General features: G+C 39.7%; 1 protein-coding gene across 4 annotated transcripts in view; it reads left to right on the top strand.

The window, feature by feature from the left end:
• The first annotated feature begins 781 nt into the window (after positions 1-781).
• Positions 782-21098, top strand: part of LOC129724853 (calpain-C) — a 66702-nt gene continuing 46385 nt past the window's right edge. The window contains exons 1-2 of one of the 4 annotated variants that reach the window (XM_055680097.1): positions 782-1793; positions 1889-1929. The gene's annotated coding sequence lies outside the window, so the exon portion shown is untranslated. Of the gene's footprint in view, positions 1930-21098 lie in introns of all 4 variants that reach the window. The other 3 variants (XM_055680095.1, XM_055680096.1, XM_055680094.1) reach the window with 3 other exon arrangements.

Raw genomic sequence — 21098 nt, forward strand, 5'->3', positions numbered from 1 at the left:
ATTTACTCAGCAAAAACTTATGCGTGCAATCGAAAATGTCTAAAGCAGTTAAATCTTTGTTGGAATAAGGGGTTTTATTGATAGATTTTTAAATGAATAACAAAAAAAAGGCTGTTTAAACATTGAGATACTTCGCATCTATTAGATATATTTATACTACAATATTTCGAATAATATTTCGAATGAAATCAGTTCAATTGTAGATTTAATTGCAGAAAAAAATTCTTAAGAAAAAAAGCTACGTATTATGCCTTTGAGAACAATGAATGAACTGAAAAAGATAGAATGTAAATAATTCCAAAATTAGAAAAAAGCTCTCATTATAACTTTATATCAACCTAAAATAAGCTGAAATTATATTTAGTGCTTGATGATGTTGTCTACATCCGATTTAAATCACTGAATATCCGTAGTTTATACAAACACTAATAAACGTTCGTCACTTTCTTACATATTTTTCCATAGCCTCAAAACATCGTCAGGCAAGCACCACAAATCAGTAACAGCAAGCTTTTAGCACGAGCGAAGTAAAAAAAAATCCGCTATATATATACAACGAATGAAAAAGAAGAAAAAAATCGCCGTTCAACTTCGCGATATGAAAGTTGCCTTCTCGCGCGCTCTCGAAAACTTCGTCTCAACAAGAGTGAAGTTCCAAGGCGAAACTCTCGACTCGACTTGGCTGGCGAACAAGTTCTCTTCGGAGGCTCGGTCGGTCGAATCATTTCGGCCGGTGGAGTGAAGAGTGTGGTTTCCCCGCTTCTACTAACTACTTTGCAGAGCCAAGCGAGCCAAGATATTCGCTCTGCGCGATGTCTTTTCGCTTTACGCCTTTGCGCAACCAGTTCGTTGTGAACGTTCGTCCGGCGTAGACAAATACCTCACGGTTGTTTTCGCGGTCGCCTAACAGAACCGAGCCGAGCCGATCCCTGGAATCCCCCCTTACTTGCGTACCCGTTTGTCTACTTCATACGCAGATCGGCAAATTTTTGGCGGAACTGGAATACTTGCAGTCTGCGATTGCGTAAAAGAAAAAGAACGGTCCGATGAAATTGATAGATTCGAAATTTAACGGATAGTTTGTTTTTTAGCTTCAATTACCTGCGAGTGTTAGTGCACGAAAGATTCCAAAAAAAAAGGTGACGAACCTCAAAGCGTGAAGTGATACTGTCGTGACTCGTGTGCAGCAATAAGGGCCTTTCTAAATTGGAGAAAATTTAGGTACCCCCAAGTGATCTCCACGAAACCCCCCAGTGCGAGATGGTTGAATGTGTCAGTGAATGAGATCATCACCTGATGTAGAAGAAATTTGACGACAATCTTGCTTCATATCATAACGGAGTTTAAGAGTTTTCCAACGCAGCCGTGCTCAGTTTTCCGCGCAAGCACCAGAGCAAGCAGTTAGTAGTGCTGTGTGAAAATTGGTACGCCTAAAGTGAAAATTTTCCTCCCACGAGTTTGCTTACTAAATCCACTGTTCCCTCTGCATGCTTGAGGCAAACATAAACCAGAAAACCGAAGAAGCTACTGCGGTGAATGTGTACAATTTATTTATTTTTTCTTTCATAACATTGAATTTTTAATGCAACAGAAAGCTGCTGCTATCGTGGTGTGTTGAAAAGGCAAAGCAAGTTTTCATGTTGAAGCATTTTTTTTGGCTCGTCTGACCAATTTGGGATGGTTTGATCCAAGCGCGTGAAGGTTGCCTAAGAGCTCGCCTTGCTTTGATTGGCCGTTTGACGAGATGAAAAGAGAGTGACGACTGTTCGAAACCTGTTTTTCTACTTCGAGAGGTGAAAAAAGTGCAACAAACGGGCAATTTCTTTATCATAGCATTTGAATTAATTTTCATATTTCACCGGATAACCCACATCGCACATCGAGCCAGTCGGAGCAACACATTCAGAAGCAGGATCTTGGCTTCAGTTGGTGAGTAATTTGTTGTTCAAAAGAGCACGGTTCTAGGGTTACCCAGTAGAGATGGTCGGGTTTGATGTTTTTCAAACCCGTACCCGACCCGAACCCGATTTTTTTTTCGGTCGAAACCCGAGCCCGACCCGAACCCGACCCGAACCCGAAACTTTTTTTTTCGTTCAAACCCGAACCCGACCCGAACCCGGACATTTTATTTCTTTGAAATCCGAACCCGACCCGAACCCGAAATTGTGAAACCCGAACCCGACTCGAACCCGAGATTTCATAGATTTTATAGTCGGGTTTCGGGTTTTCATACCCAAACCCGACCTGAACCCGACATTTTCAAACCTGAACCCGACCCGTACCCGAAAATATTTTTTGCACAAAACCCGAACCCGACACTTTCAAAAATTTTCAAACCCGAACCCGACCCGAACCCGTCGGGTACGGGTCGGGCTCGGGTTCGGGTTTGAAAACCCGACCATCTCTATTACCCAGCTGTCTAGTATGGTAATCATTGCGATCATTCGGAGTACTATATCAGATTTAAGTGCCTTACCTGTGGAGTATTTCATTGGGCTCAAGTGTTTTTTTTTATAATCTATTACATACAATATTTGGTAATATTTTTTACACACATTATATTAAGCTGGCATAACACGTAGGTAAATGCTACTATTTTAAATTTTGTATAGGCAAAACCATCATTAAACACATAACATTACGTTATGTCAGATAATAATTTGCATCACAGAGGTGAATTTACTCCCTCTGTACCAATTTAGAATGATACAAAATTATCTTACGTCAGTTTTTTTTATACTTTCTGCAAAAAAATGTATATCCTATTTGATTTCCGTTCAAAGAATTATGTTAACGAGCAGTTTGCTTTATCGCTTTTAAGAGACGCTTTTTTTTAAACTGAAAAAAATAAATATAAGTTTTCAAAAGTGGCTGAATGAGAACATCACATAAATCCAAAAACAATCAAATATTTATGTAACAATAGCATTCACGTTCACTTCAAAAGCCTCTTGATTTCAGCTTCTTCGTCTATGTGGCCAGAAGATTGGTGGAAATAATCTCCCATAGCACTGCACCTACCGCAATCTTCTTAAAACGTTGCTGATTTTCTTCGGGTAAGAGTACCACCCAGCAACTGTAGGAACAACATCTAGTTTACCAGCGGCCTCTGTAACTGCTGAGTCAATTTGTACTACCCACCTTGCCGGCTTGCCCCGTTCAGAACTGTAGCAGTGTAGCTTTACGTGTACAGCAATTTAATTCTCGGTGGAACTTCGAAGCTACGGAGGGAGATCTGGCAAAAGCAGTGAAAAGACAGACCCGTAACAGCAACAGCACATGACGGAAACAGTTATGTTTCTACATTTCATCTCTACACTTCGACTTCAGCAACATCTCATTCTGAGCTGATACGCTTCATGTCTTTGAGCTGTAATGAAAAATGTGTGTAAGGTTCTGTAGAAGTTCGGGATATAATTTTACACAAATAATGTGGTTCGAAATTACTTTATAAAGTTCTATTAAATGAGGCATATTATTGTTTTTGATATTAATTTATTTCTATTTCAATCATTCGTATATTGAATGACGGCCGCTCTAGTTGTAGATTCCATTCTTAGAAACAGCACACTTCTAGGTGAGTGACTAATAACACATTATTGCCACTTTCCCGTTCTCCACACTCTGGCTTCATGCATACAATGTGTAACGTGGAGTGCAGTAGCGAGTTACTTACCTTGAGGGTATCCGCAATTTCGTTATGATCTGTGTGGCCGGGGTAATACCAATACGCATAAATCGCATGTTTGGGTTTAACATGATACGCTGAGTTTATTTTCATAGCACAAACATAAACAAATTACATCACGGATGAAACCATTTCTCAATAAACTTATATCAATCAAATGTTAGAAGCACATAAGCAGAATATATAGGAAAATTAAAATCAGCATGTGACTGAAGGCAGTTAGGCTGTATGTCCAAAGAGCATCGAAAGTATATGGAATATATGGTAATCAAGCAAAAATACTTAATGTAAAATTCGTGCCTTGGTATAAAAGTTTATATTACACTGGTCGACAAAATGAAAAAAAAAGTGTATTCCAAAGCTCAAACCGGAAAAAAGAAAGATTATAGCTATTTACCCTCCCTGTGAATTTTGGTACCCCTACCCATTAACAAAACGCGTCAACTTACGTGAGAGTGTCGTATAGAAATTGCTCGCCGGGTTCGTCGCTTAACGTTATGTTAACGAGGTAATCTCATTCATGTCTCTGAAAAAACGATAATGGCTAGGGACACCAAAATTCACAGAAATGGTTGAATAGCTATATTCTTTCATTTTTCCCAGTTTGAGCTTTTGGAGTGCAATGAGGGAAGATTCTATTCTGTTTATTTTGAATACTTGAATCTTACGAAAAATAAACACATCTTCATAAATTTATACACAGTTTTAGTAATTTATTTTACGTTGCAAAAACTTAATTCACAACTAGTTGGCGTGCGACCAAACCGAGCTAAGCGCCATTTTTTAAAATTGAGAAACAGTGTTACTGTAACACTAGTAGATGTAAAAATGAATAATCTATTATTCATGAAAAAAAAAATCATTTGATCAGTTTGTAATGATATTTTAACAAAAATTCTCTGTAGCAACTTTCAGAGAACATTCAACTTTAACTTTAAACGTTGGTTATTCAAAATAATGTTTTTATCGCTTGGTTTGGTTTGGCTGCACGCCGATCAACTATAAGTGTAGTCAAAATGATGTTAAAGACAAAATGATAAAAATTCTGACGTGTTTTTACGAGCACTAGAAGGAATAGCTTAGTAATTTTTCGATGAAAAACATAAAATACGAATTCATTCAAGCTTTATTCCAATATTACCATTTGAGTTTAATTGATTTTTTCTTTTGACTGGATTCTTCTTTAAAAATCGTCCAATATGTTTCTAATACGTCTTTCACATGGGTACATTTAGTAGTTTTCGAGTTATATTTTCAAGACAACGAATTTTTTAGACTTTGAATATTCCATTTCTCAAATTCTTGGAAAAAGATGTCACGAAAAATATAACCTTGTTAATTGTGTTTGAGTTTGAAAGGGTCGGCTATCTTTTCAGTAGCCACTGCGTTTCGAATGGCAAATGCTCAAAGCATCCAAACGAAACTGTACCGGTACCAACGAAAAATAAAACGAAAATTGCTTAGTGCCAGTTGACTCATTAGTTCGACGAACTGAACAATTTTTGTATGTATGTAACACTTCTGTGTATGCATGTAGCACTTTTCAATATCATTCACGTTTTTCACAGGGTATCACCGTGAAAGTGATACACACTTTTGAGTGCCTCTTTTTTAGCATCGAGAGGCATACTCTGGTTTTGTTTGCTGTGTTTGTTTTGACACATGTTTATGAAGGGTGTTACGGTCAAAAATTGGTCAAACAAAAATGTGTGTGAATCCGCACCACTGTCACACAAATTTCACAATTTCTTGCACTGCGCACCACAATTTAACGCGATTATTACGGACGCAATGAACAAAGCGTCTACACGCGGCGGGTTTCCTTTCGCTCTTCGCAAACTTCGACAGCTTAATGTCTTAGAAAATCTCTGCCATCTTTCTTCCTCCCGTTGCCGTATAATATTTCTGTCCAGGAAGCTGTTTAAAGTCTGCCTTGACGTACGTATCATCATCCTGTACCACGCAATCAAACTTCGTCAGCATCTTCACGTACAGCAGAGATAACTAGAACAAGATACCTAACTTCCATATTTTTCATACATTTTGAATACGACCGATTTCCGACGGTTAGTGCTGCCATCTGATGACTTAAATTCTCATAAAATTGTCACTATTAGCAAAACCGATTTATCGTGCATAGTCCGTCATCGATCGTTGAGCTGTTCAAGATTGTATATGAAAAAGGTGTAGCAGTTTGGTCAGCTCGACACTCAAGATAACATGCAGATTAATGATATCGTCATTTTTTGCACTTAATGCTATTGCCATATTTTTTGCACTTCAAAGTACGAAAGAAAAGTGTGAAATTGACTGTCAGAGTGGGGGTTTATATTGAGGGGTTATATTTATTTTCAGGTCCCATTCTACCGAAACTTAAAGTTTGATATGTCGCAAGCCAGGTTTTAGAACCATTGTGCATATGGTCAGGTTCACCGGGGCATCCGATTTTTGCTTTATTAACCTTGGCAAGAGTGGAAAACTTGGCTGTAGAGTGTGCTCATAGCGGTTATCAGGAAGTTCTGATGGTACGCTTTATTTTAAATGATGCGCCAACAATTCTTGATTCTTCCGGAAAGTTTCATGTTTGAGAACTAAACATTCGAACACATTATTATCATTTTTCGGATAGCAGCACCATACCGTCGTCCACATGGATACTGAAAAAATTGTTTCACCTTTCAGCAGTCATGTCTTGGTCTTGGTTGTCGTCAGTTGATTTTGACGTTAAGTATACATCATATTAACAGTGTATAAAGTAGTTCGACTTTTGCTCACGCGCAGCGACAATCATGTCCGATGAATTCTGCAAGAGTCAGGTATCTTGTTCTAGTCATCTTTGCGCACAGCCTTCGCGATCGTTGTCTGGCCGACTTGTTTTGCTTACCGTCAAGATACCTTTTTGTAAGTCGAGAGTCCGGCTCGTTTTATAGCTCGATACATACTTCTAGGCGACACTTCCAGTATGCTTGCGACATCTTGGACGGAGAGATAGGGATTTCGCTTGACACTGCTGGCCACTCTTTTCGTCGTTTTTCCGGCCTTCAGATTTAGATTTCCCCACGATCGTGTCTTCCTGGCAGTCGACGAGCGTTTTCTAAGCACTTAACGGTTGAACTGGTGACATTCTGCAATTTTGCCAACTTAAGGTGCGAGTAGTTCGGATTTTCGCGATGCGAGAGCAAAATTTTGATGCTCTTGCTTCGTAGAAATTTTCACAACTGGAGAGCAAATGTCAAAATCAAACATGAGGCATTATACTATACCAACACAACTAAGGCGAATGACCGGTTAAAACCTTAATAAAAATAAATAAATAATTAAATAATATACCAACACAATTAAAAAATGGAAATTGAAAAATGTTTTATTCATACACAATAAAAATAATACGGCAAATAGAAGTTGACCAATTTTTAATTGTAACACCCTTTAGTTCCCTTATAATTGATATATAGGCAGTGCGTCACTTTTTCCAGAGGGAAATTGCAATGGATTTAAGTAGATTACAAATCAAGATTTTGTACCTCGCTGGAATGAGCAACGTACAGATCAGAGGGAAGTTGACACATCTGAATTTGAACAGATTATTCGTGTACAGGACCATCAAACGATTCGAGGAAACTGGCACGGTTGTCCCCAAGCAGAAACCAGGTAAAAATGGAGTGTGCAGACTGCGGTGGTGATTAAAACAGTTAACGAACGCATCCGGCGAAATTTAGCCCGGTCGGCAAGAAAAATGACTCGTGAAATGAACACGAGTCATGACACTATACATAAAAATGAAATTATCAAAAAGGACACTGGGTACGGAGCCTTCATAAAAGAGAAGATTCACGGATTACCCCGCAAAAATATTGCCAACAGGGTTGCAAGATCTTGACTGCTACTGAAGACGCAGGCTGCCAATATCTTTTTTCAGATAAAAAATTATTTACTTTGGAGGCTGTTTTGAACAAGCAGAATGATCGTGTATATGGAGCATGTCTTCTAGTCGATAAAAAAGGAATCGAACGATTTCGGAATGTTTCAGCTGTGATGGTTTGGGGAGCAATATCCAACAGAGAAAAGTTGCCACTGCTATTCATCGATAGGGCATGAAAATCAACATAGTCAAAATCATCACAGACCATTTGCTGCCTTGTGCCCAGAAATTATTTGGAAACGAATGTTTCAGCATTCAACAGAATTCAGCGCCAGCTTATAAAAATGTTTTTTTTTTTGGTTCATAGGAAATCCCTGTACCACCCTTGAACCCAAAAAAGTTTTAGACGACTCGAGGCAGCAGTCATCCTCAAAACCGTTTTATAATAAGCATCATTGACTTTAACACATTTGTCGATGATAACCAGTAGAAGCTTATCTCGCTTGCACACTGTCCCCCAAACCGTCACTGAAGCTGCACTCTGGAACAATCTCGACTCGAAGAATAATCTCTAGAAAAGCCTCCAGGGGGTACGCGAAAGAAAAATCAGTAATGGCGGATAAAGCAATTTTTCTTTATAATACTTCATTTGTTGTTCAAACCTGCTCTTAAAATATGACTGCCTCAATTTGAAACCTGAACTAGACTATTACAACCTGATCTACCACTACTCTCTTCCGCTATGCGAGAACATTGTGTAGTTGCCACAGGACAAATCGTTTCCCATCAGAAAAAATAAATTTGTTACCAATGTGCCGTGAGAGTATCATTTTCGCTTTATCATGCGTCTTATTCTAAAAAGACGCAGTGAACATTTTGTTTTTTGTTTCTTACATCCTAGGTAAGTTACCAAAATATTGTGGACAGCTCCAATAGATATATGCAGACCCAAGGCAAGTTTTCGAATTTAACGTTGCCTTTTTCGTAGGATACGCCCGCTTACAACTTTAACGGCTTAAGGTTTCCTTACAAATCGTTGCTGACCGGAACTTCTACGGTCCTCCAAAGAAGATGTCTCTATCAGTGGTGGGCACCGCTAACCGAAAATTTAGCGACGCTAATCGCTAAGTCGTTAACCGGAAAATTTAGCTCGATAATCGCTAAACGCTAAACCCACATTAGCGGAACTTTCGCTAATCGCTAATCGGTAACTTTTTAATATGTAAATAGTCATATCGCTATATTTATTGCTCGTGTTTTGTAAGATTTGGACCACTTTGATCTGTTTTGGTTAAACAAACGAAAACAATTACTTTTTAAAGCACGAAACGGTATTCATATTTGATTTTGTAAAAACAAGAATAACATAAGTTATTTAGCTTGCATTGAAAATAGATACTCTTAGGAATGTTTTCATGAAAATTCAATTATTATCTGAATCGAAAAAGTAGAACCAAAGTTGACATAATTTCAAGCGCATTGCAATTTACCAAAGTTCTTGGTGTGCCAAAAATTCAATCTGGACCTTGTGCTTGTTCTTCAAAATGCTCCTGTGGCTTGTACGATAGCTAAAACTCCATTCTAGGGTAAAAAACTGACAAAAGTAACTTTCGCAGTGAAGTATGATCATCTTTCGAAGCTATTTACGTAAGCCATCAGCAATTCACAGTTTTTCTAAATATTTCTATTGTCGCTTCTCCACAAAATTTAGCGAATTAGCGATTAGCGTTTCGAAGGCTAAAACTTTAGCGACGCTAACAGTTTCGCTAACCAGCTCAAAAAATAGCGAAATCGCTAAATCGCTAACTGAATTTTAGCGTCGCTAATTAGCGAATCAGCGAATTAGCGGAATGGTGCCCACCACTGGTCTCCATGCACCTTTTGATGGTTTTATAAACAAAAACTCTAGAAAACCCACACGATTTCAGACGTTTGAATATTATGGCCAAAAACCGATTTACTACGACTTCCCGAAATTACTTCTTTGCGCATCAAAAACAACACACAACTGACAGACATCCAACAGTTGGTCCAACACTACGCGTATTAGGACACATACCTACGCGTGTAAATTTGATTCCATTCCAAGTACTGAGTTTCCAATAATTGATGTGCTTTTTCATTGCCATCATGATTCAACCGCCAGATCCGGGTCAGACGCTGTTGTACGCCGCCCCTAGCACGGATACACAGCCACGAACGGCCCTCCTTCTCAGTCAGCATACGGCGAAAGTTTCTATCCGGCCAGATCTCCGCTAATGTTAATCGTATCCAGGTTGCCACATTGAGCTGTTGAACAAAGGCGAGTGACCACAATATGGTCCAAGTGACACCTTATACAATAGGATCTCAAGTGACACACGCTTTTATCAACCGATTGAGTAGAAATTGATCACTCAAAAAATCAGTACTATTTGATAAGTGCGTTCTATCACTATTGTTTTTATTGAATAATTTTTTTTCTCATCTATATTGAATTTCAATTGAATACCCAAAAATTCATGATAGAAAGCACTGAACAAAAGGTACTACTTTTACAACACTAGACAATGTTGGTATCCTGAAATACCACTTTTACGAGATGCGAGTACCTTTCACAGCTAACATTTGAATACCTGAGCAATAAACCCCTGTGAAATCGGTCGAACGATAATCAAATGAGAGCAAAAATAGTAAATTTTTAACCTGAAATATCATTATTTGTGTTTTTGAAGTATTTTTGGTTGGTTTTTCTTAGTTCAAAAATCATTGCTCTTAAGTGAACGTGGGTGGATTCGTTGTTTTGCTTTCGTCTCGATTAGACGCAAATTGTTCATCTCCGTTTGAGTTCGCAAAATAACAATACACGAGTTATCGTACGGGTGTTTTTTTTTGTCGATTAGTTTTTGTGCTGCGCGATAACAATAGCCTGCAGTTTATCGGCAGAAACATCTTCTGCACACTGGTAGGGGCAGGCTACCCCGCCAGTGATCTGATACGCAGCTGATATATCAGCAAGAATAATTCTCCCGCACCGCTGTTTCCCCGCTAGCAGCACGAACCACCATACGATCGAGCGAGTGGAAGTCAACTACAAGTGGCATCTACAAGGTCGCGTGTAGGATACGGCCACTGTGTCACAACACGAAGCTGGATCGTCATTGTTTGTTCGCGGAGACGCTCGATTAATCCTACTATCAGCCGTGAGGTCGTGACTTAGACGTTCGGTGAAGTATTCACTTTAGAATTTTTATCATTATTATTAATATTATTATTATTATTGTTATTATTATAATAATAATAATAATAATAATTATTATTATTATTATATTATTATTATTATTATTATTATTATTATTATTATTAATATTGTCGTTAGTATTAGTATTACTGCCTTTTTTTTATTTTGATCCATTGTAGTTTGAAAAATTGTTTTTAAAATTTAATAGCAACTACTTGACCCCCCCCCCCCACATTCAAATATTTATCGTTTGTGTGCGGTAGAGCGTAACGCTCCCGCAAAATGGACGACATGCAGGTACAACTATTCCTGGATGTGGAAACAAATGAGGAAGAGATTGAGATCTCCCCCATCAATTCCCCTCTACCTTCCCCGCTACCTAGCCCCGTACCAAGGGTACCGGCAACACGGGTGAAAGCTTACCCAGATGCTTCGAAAGGTCCGTTCGTAGTTTACTTCAGGCCCATAAAGAAGCCTCTAAATATTATTCAAATCGGCAAGGACCTGGCAAAACAGTTTTCGGACGTAACCGAAATTACAAAGGTTAGACCGAACAAACTGCGAGTTGTTGTGAGTAGCTTGAAGCAAGCAAACGCAATTGCTAGCTACGAGCTCTTCACGAGAGAGTACCGCGTGTACATCCCTGCCAAGGACGTGGAGATCGACGGTGTGGTTACCGAAGGAAGCCTCACGGTCGATGACATTTTGCGTCACGGGGTTGGCTGCTTCAAGAACCCCCTGATTCAAGATGTAAAGATACTGGATGTCAAGCAATTGCATTCAGTATCCATCGAAGAAGGGAAGAAGGAATTCTTCCCTTCGGATTCCTTCCGTGTAACATTCGCCGGATCCGCACTGCCGAACTACATCTCTTTGGACAGGGTTCGTCTGCCTGTACGCCTGTTCGTACCGCGGGTCATGCATTGCCAAAACTGCAAGCAGTTAGGTCATACAGCCACCTACTGCTGCAACAAGGCACGCTGCAGCAAGTGCGGAGGCAATCATGCTGAGACCGCTTGCAGTGAGGATACTGAAAAGTGTCTTTACTGCGAGGGAACTCGGCATGACCTTTCGGCGTGTCCCGCGTACAAACAGCGCGAGAAAAAAAATTAAGCGTTCCCTCAAGGAACGATCAAAGCGCTCTTTCGCAGAAATGCTGAAGAGTGCTGAGCCACCCTCGACAGGAAACATCTTTTCCTTTTTGCCAACCGATGAGGGTACATCTGACGATCCCGTCGAAGGGTGTTCTTATGCCATGCCAGAAGGATCTAGGAAGAGGAGAATGGTCAACTCTCCTAATCTTTCTCGCAAAGGTCGCAAGATAACCCCTAGCGGAATGACCAATAAGCCAACACAAAAAGGAAGCGGTGAAGAAAAACCGAAGCAAGTACCTCCCGGTTTTAATTTTAAATCAAACCAGGAGTACCCACCGCTTCCTGGGGCACCAAAAACCGCTCGTGCACCCATTTCTCGATCAGAAGATAAAAAAGAAATAGGGTTCATAAAATTTTCTGATATTGTGGACTGGATATTTAAAACATTCAACATACCAGATCCCCTACAAAATATTCTTCTTGCCCTTCTTCCTACAGTGAAAACCTTTTTGAAGCAACTAGCAGCAGCTTGGCCCCTCATTTCAGCTATCATATCTTTCGATGACTAATACGGCGAAAGAGGTTAGGAATTTTATCACTGTATTACAGTGGAATTGCAGAAGTATCATCCCCAAATTCGATTTATTTTCTCATTTAATAAATACATACAATTGTGACGCATTTGCGCTCTGTGAAACCTTTCTCAATTCAAACGATCAACTCAATTTCCACGATTTTAACATTATTCGTCGAGATCGAGACTCACACGGTGGAGGGGTACTTTTAGGGATTAAAAAGTGCTATTCCTTCTTCCGAATCGACCTCCCCTCGATCTCGAATATTGAAGTCGTTGCCATTCAAACGAATATGAATGGAAAAGACCTATGCCTTGTTTCGTTATATATCCCTCCATCCGCGCGGATTGAACAGAGGCATCTCACTGATATAGCAGAGTTGCTTCCCGCGCCTTTTTTGATATTGGGAGATTTTAATTCTCACTGTTCGCTATGGGGGTCGCTGTACGACGACAACCGATCTTCTTTAATCTGTAACTTAATCGACGACTTCAATATGACACTTTTGAATACTGGGGAAGCGACACGTGTACCTAATCCTCCAGCACGCGAAAGCGTGCTTGACCTATCCCTTTGCTCGACATCACTAGCGTTAGATTGCCGATGGAAAGTAATCAATGATCCCCACGGTAGTGATCACCTACCAAGCGTTATCTCAATTGCTAATGGGTCAACTCCAACGGATCCAATCAATATTGCGTATGACCTCACACGTAACTTTGATTGGAAGTCCTATGAGACCATAATATCGCAAAGAATCGAGTCCCACGTGGAACTTCCTCCGGAGGAAGAATACGCGTTCCTTTCTGGCGTGATCATCGACGCCGCGACTCAAGCTCAGATGAAACCGATACCCGGGGTAACGATTAGACGGCGCCCTCCCTCCAAGTGGTGGGACAAAGAGTGCTCAGACCTGTACGCGTGAAGGTCCTCGGTGTATTTGGCCTTCCGAGAACAAGGCACTATCGATTTGCTCCGAAAGTACGATGTACTGGATAGACAAATGAAGGCTTGATAAAAGCAAAAAAACGCGGATACTGGCGGCGGTTTGTGAACGCGTTGTCGAGGGAAAAAGCGATGAGCACTCTTTGGGATACCGCCAGGCGCATGCGGAATCGTAACGTTTCGAATGAGTCCGAGGAGTATTCAGATCGCTGGATACTCGATTTCGCCAAAAAGGTCTGTCCGGACTCTGTCCCCGAACAGAAGACCTTTCGCGACGCGTTTTTAGTAGCTACGGAAGAGCCTCCATTTTCGATGTTGGAATTTTCAATGGCTCTCCTCTCGTGCAACAATAAAGCTCCAGGGTTGGATAGAATTAAATTCAACTTGTTAAAGAATCTACCCGACTCTGCAAAAAGACGCTTGTTGAACTTGTTCAACAAGTTCCTTGAGCTAAACATTGTTCCGCACGACTGGAGGGAGGTAAAAGTCATTGCTGTTCAAAAACCCGGAAAACCCGCCTCTGATCACAATTCTTATAGGCCGATTGCTATGCTCTCTTGCCTCCGGAAATTAATGGAGAAAATGATCCTCTTACGGTTAGACAAATGGGTCGAACAAATGGTTTACTTTCAGATACTCAATTTGGCTTTCGCCGGGGCAAAGGAACGAACGATTGCCTAGCGTTGCTTTCTACCGAAATTCAACTCGCCTTTGCTCGATAAGAGCAAATGGCTTCTGCATTCTTGGACATTAAGGGGGCTTTTGACTCTGTCTCTGTTGAAGTTTTAACCGAGAAACTTCATTCGCTGGGACTTTCACCAAATTTGAATAATTTTTTGCTCAATTTGTTGTCAGAAAAGCATATGTATTTCTCAAATGGTGATTCGACAACTTCCCGAATTAGTTACATGGGCCTTCCCCAGGGCTCATGTTTAAGCCCTCTCTTATATAATTTTTACGTCAATGACATCGATAAATGTCTTGCAAATTCATGCACGCTACGGCAACTTGCAGACGATAGCGTTGTATCCATTACTGGAAGCGAGGCTAACGATCTGCAAGGACCATTGCAAGATACCTTAGACAATTTGAATTTGACAATCTGAATGGGCTCTTAAGCTGGGTATCGAATTCTCTCCGGAGAAAACTGAGTTGGTCGTTTTTTCTAGGAAGCATAACCCAGCTCAGCTGCAGCTCCTACTAACGGGTAAAACGATCACTCAGGTTTTAGTCGCTAAATATCTCGGGGTCTGGTTCGACTCTAAATGCACCTGGGCTTGCCATATTAGGTATCTGACACGAAAATGCCAACGAGGATTAATTTTCTTCGTACGATTACCGGAGCCTGGTGGGGAGCCCACCCAGGAGACCTTCTAAGGCTTTACCAAACAACGATATTGTCTGTAATTGAGTACGGGTGTTTCTGCTTCCGCTCCGCAGCAAACACACATTTGATCAAACTGGAACGAATACAATATCATTGTTTGCGTATTGCTTAGGTTGCATGCAGTCGACCCATACGATGAGTCTTGAAGTGCTAGCGGGTATTCTTCCGTTGAAACATCGTTTTTGGAATCTCTCCTACCGGTTGCTAGTTCGATGCATAGTTATGAACCCATTAGTAAATGAAAATTTCGAGAGGTTGGTCGACCTTCAATCTCAATCCAGATTTATGACTTTATGTTTTGACTATATGGCTCAAGATATTAATGCTTCTTCATACGATTCATCCAATGTCGCACTTTTAGATACTTCTAATAATGCTATATTCTTCGACACCACCATGAAACAAGACATTTCTGGTATCCCGGATCAATTGCGACCCCAAGAGATCCCTAAATTTTTTTCCAATAAGTTTAAACATGTTAGTTATGATAAATGGTTTTACACTGACGGATCTAATCTAGATGAGTCCACTGGCTTCGGTGTTTTCCACGAAAATTTTACCGCCTCCTACAAACTCGATGCTCCTGCTTCCGTGTACGTCGCAGAACTTGCTGCCATTCAGTACTCTCTTGGGATCATCGAAACCCTGCCCATAGACCACTACTTCATCATCACAGACAGTCTCAGTGCCATTGAGGCTCTGCGATCGATGAAGACTGTGAAGCACACCCCGTGTTTCCTGGGGAAAATACGGCGGTTTTTAAGTGCTTTAACAGATAAAAATTACCGGGTTACCTTAGCGTGGGTCCCTTCTCATTGTTCCATTCCGGGCAATGAAAAGGCTGACGCTTTAGCTAAGGTGGGTGCTATTGATGGCGATATTTATGTAAGACCAATTGCTTATGATGAATTTTATAGCATTTTGCGTCAGAGAACACTCAACAGTTGGCAATCATCATGGAACTCAGATGAACTGGGACGGTGGCTACATTCCATTTTTCCTAAGGTATCGACGAAAGCATGGTTCAAGGGGTTGGATGTAAGTCGGGACTTCATTCGCGTGATGTCCAGACTTATGTCCAATCACTACACGTTAAACACGCATCTCTTTCGTATAGGGCTTGTAGACAGTAATCACTGCGTTTGTGGCGATGGCTACCATGACATCGAGCATGTTGTTTGGTCGTGTACCGAATACTGTGGTGTTAGGTCTGAGCTTCTAGATTCCCTTCAGGCCCGAGGAAAACAACCGAACGTACCCGTTAGAGACATTCTGGGAAGCGGTGATCTCCAGTACATGACACAGCTATACGGGTTTATAAAAAATGCTGGCATTAAAATTTGATTTCTTTTATCTATTTGCTAGAATACAATTTCTGTCACAAACTGAAAGAGAATGATACACCCGGCTGGAGACACTAAAACGAAGACTCGGCATCTCTATGTTTACGCAGACACCTCAGACAAAAACTGCTCAAATAGAACATCACTGGTTAGCCACGTACAAATGAATACATTCTGTAATATAAAATAGTTAAAAACAAAATTGTAACACCGCTCCTCTCACCTTAAATCCCCACTAGCTCATAGTCGGCCACGAGAACAAAGAAAAGGCCTCCCTCTTTTCCCTGCTAATTTAGAATTAAAAAAAAAATGTACTTGGCTCAGTTAAACATAAATTGTATCGTGCCGTGTCAAATAAACTATTTAAAAACAAAAGTGAACGTGGGCAGCTTTAAGAGGGGTTGGATGACGTCTATGGTCCATAAATTTTTTTAGGATTTATACAGAGTTGGAGAGTGGGGTAAAATTCTGTCCACGTGGAATTTGTCCCATATGTATGTAGTCGTATGTGTATATGTAAGTTCGTGGGACTGTAGTATATTTGTATTTGAGTGATGTTTGTATGAGTGTTCAATTTCGGATTTTGTTTACATATGTAGGGTTTGTCTTTTTTAGATTTTATCTAAGCAAAGTCTTGGTGTTACATTCCAATTCTGTTTTTTATACAAAGACTTCGCAGCCGTTTGTTTAGTGTACAAGACAATTGCGGGGCTAGCACTACGATCCTACTGACACTAACAGTCAGGGCTTAACATTTTCGAAACAAAACAATGAAAGTGATTATTCAGTGCTGGCATTTCGATTCAAACAGTTTCATTTTCATTTAATTCTTTCCGGCTGCTGTCATCGAATCACTTCTTTCTCTCTTTCCCGTTTGTTGTTCATCGGATCGTTTCAAATGAAACTGATGACTATATCAATTGACGGAGAGAGTGACGGAGAGAGACTCTTTCATTTCCTTCAGCGTCTCAATTGAAACTAGTACCGCATCGCATCGTTTCATGATAGTTTTCTAATACCGCAAGCCGCAGTTAAAACGGCAATGGCACCCAATAAATAAAGCAAAGCAAAGCCTTGGTGCTACATACCGTATCGGAATTCGACCTTCTGTTTTACTATACACAGACTTCGCAGCTATTTTCGATTGAGAATCGTCATGTGAGAGTGACGGTGATAATCTTTTCTTTCAATTGAAACGCATTTGTATCAGTTTCTAGCACTCCAGTTGTCAAACTCAAAGCAAGAGCTTCTGAGTATTCCAATTGAAAGCGACGGGTCAAAGCGTCACTATAGCCAAATTAGATACAGTATTTGCACTGCAAAGATCATCAGACTGTATTTTTTTCTGAGAATCGAAGTACTAATTTATGAAATTAAATTTATCAGTTCGTGTGCTAAATTTGTTATAGTCTTATTTTTTTAGAGTTAAACTTGAAAAATTATAAAAAAGGTTGATTTCCAGATTCAGTTCAATTCAAGTTTGAATGGTATTTGGAACCTCCAAACCACATTTCAACAGAAGATCGGGGAAGTTTATTTTCTTGATAGTATCGAACATTTAATCCAAACATTGATGGAAGCACAGGGAGTATGATTGTACTTCATTTGAAGAGAAAATTCAAAAACACAATTAGAGCTTGTGGGACACACATGACGTGACTATGTAATGGTTATATCTTTTATTATTTTAGCTTTACTTCTAATTAACTGAATATTAATTTGTTAATGCATAATTTGGCTAGTGCTAGGCTATAAAGAGCACCTAACAAATCAGTAACGTTTATTATGAAGACTGTCTACATGCGTGTGTACAAGTTGCCTCATTATCAATATTGGCTGCTTCTCAAACAAACCATGTACAATAATAAGCCATATTCGCGACCTCTTTGTTGCGAAGCATTTACCAATAGATTGGCAGTTTGAATGTACTGTCGGCAGCCGGTAACTCGTCGAACTACCTTCGGGTACGTTCCGCGCAAAGATGAATGTGAAAACTTCACAACGAAAGTAATCGGTCAATGTTTGTATATAAATCGTTTAAAACACCCCTTCAAGGCCAATGCTAGACCGCTATGCCTACCGATACATAAACTTTGAAAACCAAAAATATTTTTTTACTATCCCCTTTTAAGGAAGCTGAGAATTGATTTTTCATAAAACGAATAAGTAATGTGAAAAACTATTTTCAAATCATTAAATTAAAAATCGAAGACTACATCCGCAGGAAGGATTTCGGGTTCAAAACAAGCCTGTTTACAAATATGTTGCAAATAGGATAGTTTTACGATAAAATAAGTTAAACAGACTTGCGTAGTGCAGCCTTATTCTGTTTTTTTATTATTCGAGAACAGAAATATCGGAGTCCCGATGCACACACTTGCGGCCATAAACTCTGTGATTCACAGACAGCCGGTGAAAATTTGAAATGTAATTTCTCAATTGAAGCGGCGACTATCAACAAAACAAGAGAAACGATTATTACCGATGCATCCAGTAAACGGGAACTGAAGCAAGAAAATAATAATTTTAGATGTTTATTGAGAGTGACGTTGCTGCTCTACTCCATAGGAGAAAATGCACTTGAAAGTCTGTCTGCATTCGCTTCACAGACCTGCACATTGTAGTTTCGAAGCGGAAGGCATTTCAAATCTAATGAAGCGACTTGGTTCGCTTGCCGTTTCTCGTTGCACGTTTTTTGCTGACTTCAGTTAATGAGTAGGTATAGTCATTTAGTAGTAGGAAGACAAGCTAAGCCAAATAAAACAGCACTAGAAATACTCAATCATGACGTATCTTCATATACCTACACAAACTGATTCAGAGTGAAAATGGGAAATTGATGTCATACTTCAAGGTTGAAATACCTGTGAGAAGGGATCGTCAAAATCGATCGAACATTTCACCACCTTTCGTTAATATCTTCGAGGGCAGTTAATGTGATGTTAGACCTTTAAAAAGTATCACTTTACGTTGCTGTATAGTGGTATGAGTATCACATGGTCATGTAAAATCGATAATAAAGAGAATGACACTAGACTTGACAACGTTTCATAAATTTTGTCCATTGTTGCATTCAGCGAACAAAACACTAAACTCATATCGAAATCGCGGTCAAATCGGTAGTTGGTTTATACCACACTCATACACACACTTGGCAATGGATTTTTATTCGATTGACATTGAAGCCATTTGAAAAGTGTACATTAAATCAACGACCAGGTTTTATCGCTTTCGAAGCGTACGAGTGCTCATAGCTTGGATTGACGCACTCGTTTCGGTTATCCGGTTTTGCCGTCGACGGTGGCGGATCGTTGCGGTGGAGTGTAACGTCTGGTGAGAGGCGGTGAGTCTTACGGAGCGTGGTGCGAAAAGCGACCTGTTCGCTGTACAAGGTTATGGCTTTTCCGGGGAACAATGGCTTATTATTTCCGTTGACTTATGAGGATATGAGTAGGAGTGGCTGTAGACATTGCTAGTGATGTTTGTGGTTTATGACCGATAGTGTGAATCCGTTCGTTACATTGTGAACTTAGATATAGGACTCATTCTGCTCTGACGAGATTTACGTAACCTTATCACTAATATTTGCGAAATCTTATGCATTAAGTTTCTTATTTACAAATGTTGCTGAACCGCTTGTACCATGGCTACTGTATTACTGTCAGGGAAAGTGAATTCCGGGCCCCAGTTGAAACTGGGAAAGTCCAGTGTAGGCTGAATTTCTTAATCCTAGACTCTATAGTTGAGATCACGTTAAGAGTCAGTCTACCAATGTTTTTGAGATCATTGCTTTAATTTTCAAGTGTTTAAGTGTTCGGCTATTTTGGATCTGAAATGATGAGTTATTCCCTTTACCGGTTTCTTTTAGCCTTGATGAGTAGTGAAGTTCTTTAAAACGTATCACAATGTGGAATGCACTTTTAGAAACACCTAATTTATGTAATTTGTCAACAGTTTTCTAGTAAAACCCAATTGTTTCTCAATTTGGTTAGGCTGATACAAATTTCGAATTCTTTTTATGTCCAAGGTTATCAAAGTTAGCAAAGGGGGTGGCAAAAAATAAATAAGACCGGGACGAAAAAAAGAAAAATCTTCGATCAAAGTTTGTGTGCAAGTTATGACGTTTGTAACTTGCACTCAAATAAATGTTGAAAAATAACACTTTATTATCATTATTATTATTTATTTCGCTTGCCTATTGATAACACTCTCGTTGCCACTGGACTTGTTTGTTGCTAAATTAAGCATTTATGCTGTCGGAAAACCAATAAAATGAACAAAACGGTTTGAGCTTTTTCTTTCTTCCCTTTCCAATATTCAAGATTTTTGAAGGGGGAGGGGGGGGGGGTGACATAAAATGAATATAAAATTTGTAACGGCCTTATCTCTACTACTGTAGATAATAAAAAACAATATCGCACGCTTAGCCTGGGGGCTAATAGCGGTCTCAATCAACTAGATTAGTTGAGAGAATTCGTTATCGATATTGTTTTTTGGTACATTTTGCATGTGTAGGATAAGTACAACAATACACCGTGCCCCAGTGCTGAGTCGAGAAAATTTCCAGCTCGAAAAGATCCTCGACTCGATCGGGAATCGAATTCGATATCACAACCGTGTGGGAGAGCTAGCCGACCGACATCGCTAACCACAGAGCCACGGGGACCACTGTAGCTAATATCCATACCAAATACCCTATAACACTAATATCATTTTCAACAACCACACTTTTCCAATCTTCTGTTAGCGGTGTAAGTGATGTGTAACATTTACTTTTTTTATTTTACTTTCCTTTATTATTGAGGAGGAACGATTTCGCATGGTGGATCTAATGGTAAAAAGCAGCCATTTCATGTTATAAGGAGTGGTTACAAGTACTAGGTTTTACCCTTTTAGTGTGCGTGAGTTTCCTGAAAATTTCCAATTCAAAGCAGTTAACAACGACTACATTTAAAATAGGAAGCCTGTTATTTCGTTCAATTTC

The sequence above is a fragment of the Wyeomyia smithii genome, chromosome 2 (assembly GCF_029784165.1).
Source record: "Wyeomyia smithii strain HCP4-BCI-WySm-NY-G18 chromosome 2, ASM2978416v1, whole genome shotgun sequence".
Lineage (NCBI taxonomy): Eukaryota > Metazoa > Arthropoda > Insecta > Diptera > Culicidae > Wyeomyia > Wyeomyia smithii.